General features: G+C 50.6%; 1 pseudogene; it reads right to left on the bottom strand.

Annotated features, from left to right (window-relative positions):
* Positions 1 to 888: 888 nt before the first annotated feature.
* Positions 889 to 6,910, bottom strand: LOC102842831 (annotated as a pseudogene).
* Between the last annotated feature and the right edge of the window lie 372 nt (positions 6,911 to 7,282).

Genomic DNA, 7,282 nt, shown 5'->3' with positions numbered 1-7,282 from the left:
TTGAGAACGCGTCTGCGAAGGCCACACCTTCATAGAAGGGAGGTCTGACGTCGTAACACAACCAACAGGATTGAGTTAGTTCAGGCCTGGAGCTGTTAAGAGCTTGGAAGGTGTGGACCATAAGCTCCCAGAGTGGATTGCTGAGACTCAGGTTTGCGCTCCGGGCAGGAGTCTGGGGCAGGGTCTGAACAGCGGGAACTGATGGGGTGGTTTCTCTCGGCGTTGGGGCCTTAGGTGGGGATGGAGGAGCTACGACGGGGTTGGGTCCTACAGGCACTGGAGGTGGGAGAACTAATTGCTTATGGATAGAGAACAAGATTCCGGGGTCATATCCCGAGAGGTAGAGCCGCAGGCCCCAAGTCTTTGGAGTGAGCCAAATATCTATGTCTGCTTTTCCTTTGGGAGTTAATGCAATTGTGATGGGGTTCCTTTTGCCACGGGTGTTTAGCCCGGTGCTGTCTCTTACTACACTAATGAGGTCTCTTTGTTCTGACACCCAGGGGGCAATGGTCACGCAACTCCAGCTCCAACAGTAAAAGTCTTTATCCCCTCCGCAACTACTGTAAGGTCCAGTCCCTGGGCAAAGATAGAATTGTTCTTTTGCTAGTTGCTGCTTATCTCTGTCAGATAGACATCCTTCACCCTGTTCGCCAACTGGGGTGGGGGTTATTTTGGATAGAAAAAAACCACCTAATTCACACAAATCTAAGTGAAAAACAGGGTATGTTACTGTGGGCGGGCCGACAAGGGTTTGGGTTCGGACTATGGCTCCCAGGTCCCTGGGGGCAGATCTTGGTCCCTGTAGGACCCATTTGTAGGTGACTGGCCTGTGGGGGTTGTTGTGGGGCTGGGCATTTAGTCCCTGGAAGCTAAGGACGACCCAGAGGGCTAAGCTGGCTGGCAGGACTTGTGGATATAAAGCTTTAAAGGATTGCCTCGGTCTCTGGAGCTCTCCCATCGTTGGCCGCCCTCTTGAGGCGCTGGTGGGTCAGCTGGTTGAGCGTGCAAGTGGTGTACCCAGGCGGTGACTCCGTCAACTTTGAGGGTGGTGGGAGTGGTCAGGATCACCACGAAAGTTCCCTTCCAATGTGGTTCAAGGTCTCCTTGCCGGTGTCTCCGGACGTAGACCCAATCTCCAGGGTGATAGGAATGGGGGTCTGGGGGCAGGCCAGTTTCATACAATGCTTTCAACTGTGGCCAGACGTTGCGATGCACCTGCTGGATACTTTTTAGGGAAAGGAGCAATTTTGGGTCATCAAATTCAGCAAGTACTTCTGATCGGAGGTTCGGAACGGTGGGTGGGGGCACTCCAAACATGATTTCAAAAGGGGTCAGTTTTAATTTGTAAGGCGTGGTACGCACTCTATAGAGGGCAAAGGGGAGGAGAGTCATCCAGTCAGCGCCAGTCTCTAAGGTTAATTTAGTCAAGGTCTCTGTTAGAGTTCTATTCATCCTTTCTACTTGACCTGAACTCTGGGGTCTGTATGCGCAATGTAATTTCCAATCGGCCCCCAGCACCTTAGCTAAACCGACTCACCTTGGATATGAAGGCGTGTCCATTGTCTGACCCAAGCATCACTGGAAAGCCATACCTTGGTAGGATGTCTTTCAGCAACTTCTTAGTTACTATCTGTGCTGTCTCACGCTTGGTGAGGAAGGCTTCTGTCCATCCTGAAAAGGTGTCTACAAAGACTAACAGATATTTGTAACCATACCTCCTGGGTTGTACTTCTGAAAAGTCCAATTCCCAGTAGGCACCAGGACGGTCTCCCCTTATCCTGCAGCCTGGGTTAGCTTTAGTTCCAGCTGTGTTGGTGAGCTGGCACGCTTTACAAGTGGCAGCAATGCGTTCAATCTTGGAGTTAGCATTTCAAATTTTGATCCCTGCTTCTCTTAGGAGGTCTTGTATCTTACGGATGCCTACGTGAGTGGACCGATGCATTTTTGTGAGAACACGCTCTCCTAGGGCTTCAGGCACTATTATTTTCTCATCAGACGTTTTCCACCACTTCCCTATGTGGTATGCCGTGGGTAGATGTTTGATCCAGTCCAGATCAGTCTTGGTATAAGGCGGGTCCTCAAGCAAGACGGTGTCCCCTGGGTCAGGCAACCGAGTCACTAGGGCTATGATGGCTTTTAAAGCAATTTCTCTGGCCGTCCGGTCAGCTAAGTTATTGTCTCTGGCTATGGGTATATTCTCTTTCTGATGCCCCGGGCAGTGGATGATGGCTAACTTCTTGGGCAACCAGAGGGCTTTTAATAAGGCCAGGATTTCTTCTTTATTTTTAATAGTCTTGCCCTCTGCCGTCAGCAGCCCTCTTTCTCTATATACAACTCCATGAAAATGTGCCGTGGCAAAAGCATATCTGCTGTCCGAGTATACATTAAGCTTTTGACCCTCTCCTAAAGTCAATGCCTTGGTTAATGCTCTGCTCACTGAGCGGAGGTCCCAGCAGGCAGAGGTCCAGCCCATATTACTTCAGTCTCTGAGACTACAGCCACCCCGGCATACCTGTACCCTTCATGGACAAAGCTACTTCCGTCAGTAAACCAGGTGTCTTCTGCATCTGGCCACGGTTGATCTCTCAGGTCCACTCGAATACCTTGCACCTGAGCCAAGATGCCTGAACAGTCATGGAGTGGAGCATCTAAGTCTGGGTCGGGCAACAGCGTGGCAGGGTTTAAAGCTGCTGGCGTCTGAAAGATAACTCGGGTGGAGTTCAAAAGCAGACTCTGGTAGTGAGTCAGGCGAGCATTGCTGAACCAGCGGTCTGGGGGTTGCTTCAGGACTCCTTCGACTGGGTGGGGGTAATTATATATAGTTCTTGGCCTAGTGTTAACTTGTCAGTGTCTTTGACCATCAGGGCAACTTCCGCAACCATCCTTAGGCACGGGGGCCATCGTGCAGCAACTGGGTCAAGCTTCTTAGACAAGTAATCCACTGGGTGGCGCCACGGGCCTATGTACTGAACTAGGACACCTTTGGCAATACCTCTCTTTTCGTCTATGTAGAGGTGAAAGGGCTTAGTGACATCAGGTAGTCCCAGGGCTGTTGCCTCTAGCAGGGCAACTTTAATTTGCTCAAAAGATTTCTGCAACGTTTCTGTTCATTGAAAACTTTAGGTGTCTTTTGTTGCTTCATATAGAGGCCTGGCTAGCTCATCAAACCCGGGTATCCACAGATGGCAGAAGCCGGCTGACCCTAGAAATTCCCTGACTTTGAGAGGGGAATCAGGTATTGGGATTTTAAGAACAGTTTCTTTCCTAGCATCAGACAGCCATCTCTGACCTTCTTTCAGTAAATACTCCAAGTAACTTACCTCGGGTTTGCAGATCTGAGCTTTCTTGGCAGAAGCTCGGTACCCTAGTTCTCCGATAGTGGTGAGGAGGTCTTTGGTGCTTCTGAAGCAGGCATCTCGCATTTCAGCTGCTATAATGAGATCATCTACATACTGCAACAGGGTTAGATGAGGGTTCTGGAGGCGGAACTCACCCAGGTCGTCATGCAGGGCCTCATTGAAGACAGTTGGAGAGGTTTTTAGCCCTTGAGGCAAATGAGTCTAGGTTATCTGATCATTTATGCCTAGTTCTGGGTCACTCCATTCAAAAGCGAAGATGTTTTGGCTCTGAGGGTGTTAATGGTAGACTGAAGAATGCATCCTTTAGATCTAGGACCATGTACCACTGGTGGTTTGGGGTAGCGAGCTTAGAAGGGTGTAGGGTTAGGCATCATGGGGTGAATGTCCATGACTCTCTTGTTCACTTCACGGAGATCCTGCACGGGCCGATAATCAGTGGAGTGGGGTTTACTGGCAGCAAGGGGGTGTTCCAGGATGACTGGCATGGCTTCAAAATTACCTGGTCAAGTAGCCTTCTGATGTGTGGAGTTATTCCTTTGCGGGCGTCTAGGGGCATAGGATACTGACAGACTCGCACAGGGTCGACTCTGGGATTTAGCTCAACGAACACTGGAACTCTGTGTTTGGCCACGCCTACACCCCCAGTTTCAGCCCAGGCTTTAGGAATTGTTGCTAGCCACCAGTCAATGTCAGGGTATGGCTGTATTGGCCTTTGGTGTAGCCAATACTCGTCTTCAAGGTTTACAGTCAACACCTGAATGGGCTCTCCTTCTCGGTCTACGACTTCTGTTCTTTCGGGGTAGAAGTCAATCTGTGCCCCTAGCTTGGTGAGCAAGTCTCTCCCAAGCAGGGGATATGGGCAGTCGGGAATGACCATAAATGAGTGGGATACGCGGCCCACACCTAGATCTACTGTTCTTTGAGTAGTCCATGAGTACTGTTTCATCCCGGTGGTCCCTTGGACCCAAGAGGTTTTGCTAGACACTTGGCCGTGTGGTGCTAACAAGATGGAATGTTGGGCTCCTGTGTCTACTAGGAACTCAACAGGCTTCCCCTCCACTTTCAGGGTTACCCTGGGCTCGGGGATGGGTACCGAACCCCGTCTCCCCTAGTCACTCAGTTCATCAACAGTCAGGATGGGGATTTTTGGTTTACTTCCTGTTCTCTTCTTGGGGCACTCTTTGGCCCAATGGCCTTCCTCTTTACAGTAAGCACACTGATTTTTCCCTAGCTGGGGTCTCTCTCTATGCCCACTCTTGTCTTGTCCGTCTCCTGCAATTTTCTTTAATTGTCGCTCACATTCTCTCGGCTCTCCTGTAGTAGTGGCGAGCAAAATTCGGGCCAGCTTCCGAGTCTGACGGCTCTCTGACTTCGCCTGTCTTTCTTCCGCAGTCTCCCTATGATTGTACACTCACTCTGCCACTATTACTAAGACCTGGATACTGTTCTCTCCTAACCTATCTACTTTCAGTAGCTTCCGTCTAATATCGGGAGCTGCACGATTAACAAAATGCATGATGACAGCTGCCTTAGTCTCGGTAGCCTCTGGGTCCATAGGAGTATACCTACGGAAGGCTTCCTGAATTCTTTCTAAAAATGCAGCGGGGCTCTCATCTGGCTTTTGCTGCACATCTCTTACCTTGGCCAAATTGGTGGGCTTTCTAGCAGCCGCTTTGAGACCTCCCAACAGAGCCTGGCGATAGACTCGGAGCCTCTCCTTACCTTCTGTCTGGTTGAAATCCCAGTCTGGTCTGGACAACGGGAAAGAGATATTGATGATGTCAGCATATGTGGTGGGTTGCCCATTGTCACCAGGAACTAACTCCCTGGCTTCTGTCTGGATTCTTTCTCGTTCCTCTATGGTAAATAGGATTTGGAGGAGCTGCTGACAATCGTCCCAGGTGGGCTGATGGGTGAACAGAACAGTTTCTAACAGGTTAATGAGGTCTCTAGGGTTTTCTGAAAACTTGGCATGTTGAGAGCGCCAATTGTACAGATCGCTAGTGGCGAAAGGCCAGTAGTGGTGGGGTTGGTTGCCTTGTGCATCTGGGGGTCCCATGGCCCTTAGTGGGAGGACAGTGGAATCGGCCAGCCCTGCTGGAGATGCTGCCAGTCTGTTTTGGGTGTTGAGGGTGGGGCCACCCACCGTGGAACAGTCGGGAGCCGGTGGGTCTGCACTCTTTCCTGCCTGTGCCGGGCCATTGGTTACTACTGCTTGTTGTACAGGGGCAGGAAGGGTCTGGGCCTGGTAGGGAGGGGGTAAAATGAGCTCTTCCACGTTGCATTCTTGTAGGACTGGGTAGAGTGGTACAGTGGGCTTATTCTTTATTTGTCTTGCTTCGCTAATTTCTTTTGGAAGCTTCTCTTTTTCGCAGGCCGCCAACACAACAGCTGGCAGCTGCGGCTTCTGAGGAGGCAGAAATGGTTTTACCCATGGGGGAGGGTTGCAAATCAGGTCCTCCCAGGCAACAATGTATGGAATTTGATCCAGGTGCCCTGTTCGTGGGCAAAGAACAATGTCCCGGACTCTCCGAGTGGTTTGCAGGTCAAACGTGTGCTCTGGTGGCCACCCTACATTAAAGGAGGGCCACTCAGAATTACAGAAAGTCACGAGTCTGCCTTTCATGACTTCTACGCTACGATTCTGGGCGCGCTTTTTTACTTCTTCAAAATGGTCAGTCACAAGGGACAATGGAGTTGCCATTGCCTGTCCCATGACCTCAATCGGGTATTAGCAACACACAAACGACAGGTCAATGTTCTCAGTGATAGCAAAGATGTCCCCAACGACTTTGCTGCTTATGTGAGTTATAATGCCGGTGTATAAAGCCCATCAAGGAATTGGTCTCAGGAAGGGCCGGATCCCAGTCCTATGCAAGGCCAAAATGCTGCACTAGGTTCTCTTAGTAAGCTCAGCATCCACCAATCAGAGGCCAAGAATTGGAGAACAAAGGAAGAAGTTGAAGACCGGTCTGGTTAAAGGCACAGTACAGTCAGGAAGGAGAAAATGCAGAATAGTAGAAGAGTGAAAGGGTTCATCTGTGACAGGGAGTTCAGTCTTCAGGGGCGGTCACAGCAAGTCCAATGCTCAAAACCAGAGCTAAGGGTAAATATGCGAGGCCAGTCAGGACACACATAGACCAAGGGGAGAAAATGAGGTTGGGGTACAAGTAATGGACAGGGGTACTCACACAGGTGCCTTTCTGGCCACGCCTCTCGTGAGGTATTTCAACTCTTTCTTAGCTAAGGTGTGGCTGTATAAACCCCAGCCCTGGTCACCACTAATGAAGCAATGAATCACTGTTATGCTATATGAGAGAGTTGTGGTACAACAGGTGAAGGCCCAATCAGAATCCATAGCCAAGGCCATGGAGCTGCATGGACCGAGCACAGCAAACTGCGCCCAGTTACACTCAAACCGCAATCACTTGACCATTCTCTGACTCTGGAGACAGACAAAGACCGAGACACGACAATTCTCCACCAACCTGGGACAGAGCCAAAAACAAGATGGCAGCCTCACGCTGCGCTGCAGGAGTGACCTGCGTCATCTTTACACAAATTGTACAGATTTCTGGGGCACTCTGTTCCCCCCTCCGCCCCCAGGAGAGTCTGGAATGTCTTCCAAGACCCCCTGTCGGTAGCTCTCCGGCACGTCCGCCTAGGCTGTACACTCACTTCAGACTAAGAGATGAGCTCCTGAGTTCAATGCAGATGAGGACAAAGGGGTCAGACACACAGACTTACTGGCCAATAGCAACCCTCCAGTTTGGGGGACCTGTGGAGGTTTTGGGGATCCCGTACGAGCCCCCAAGATGTTACGCCCAGATTTCGGGGTCCCCAAAGACCACCAAGGAGCCAACGCCGATGCAAATACACAAGGGTTGTTTATTCAAGCTCGAGCTCGGGCCTTCTCCGTATCC

This window comes from Chrysochloris asiatica, unplaced genomic scaffold (assembly GCF_000296735.1).
Source record: "Chrysochloris asiatica unplaced genomic scaffold, ChrAsi1.0 scaffold00324, whole genome shotgun sequence".
NCBI classification, from domain to species: domain Eukaryota; kingdom Metazoa; phylum Chordata; class Mammalia; order Afrosoricida; family Chrysochloridae; genus Chrysochloris; species Chrysochloris asiatica.
Note: the sequence above shows the minus strand (reverse complement) of the source record. Positions and strands in the feature narration are given on the sequence as shown.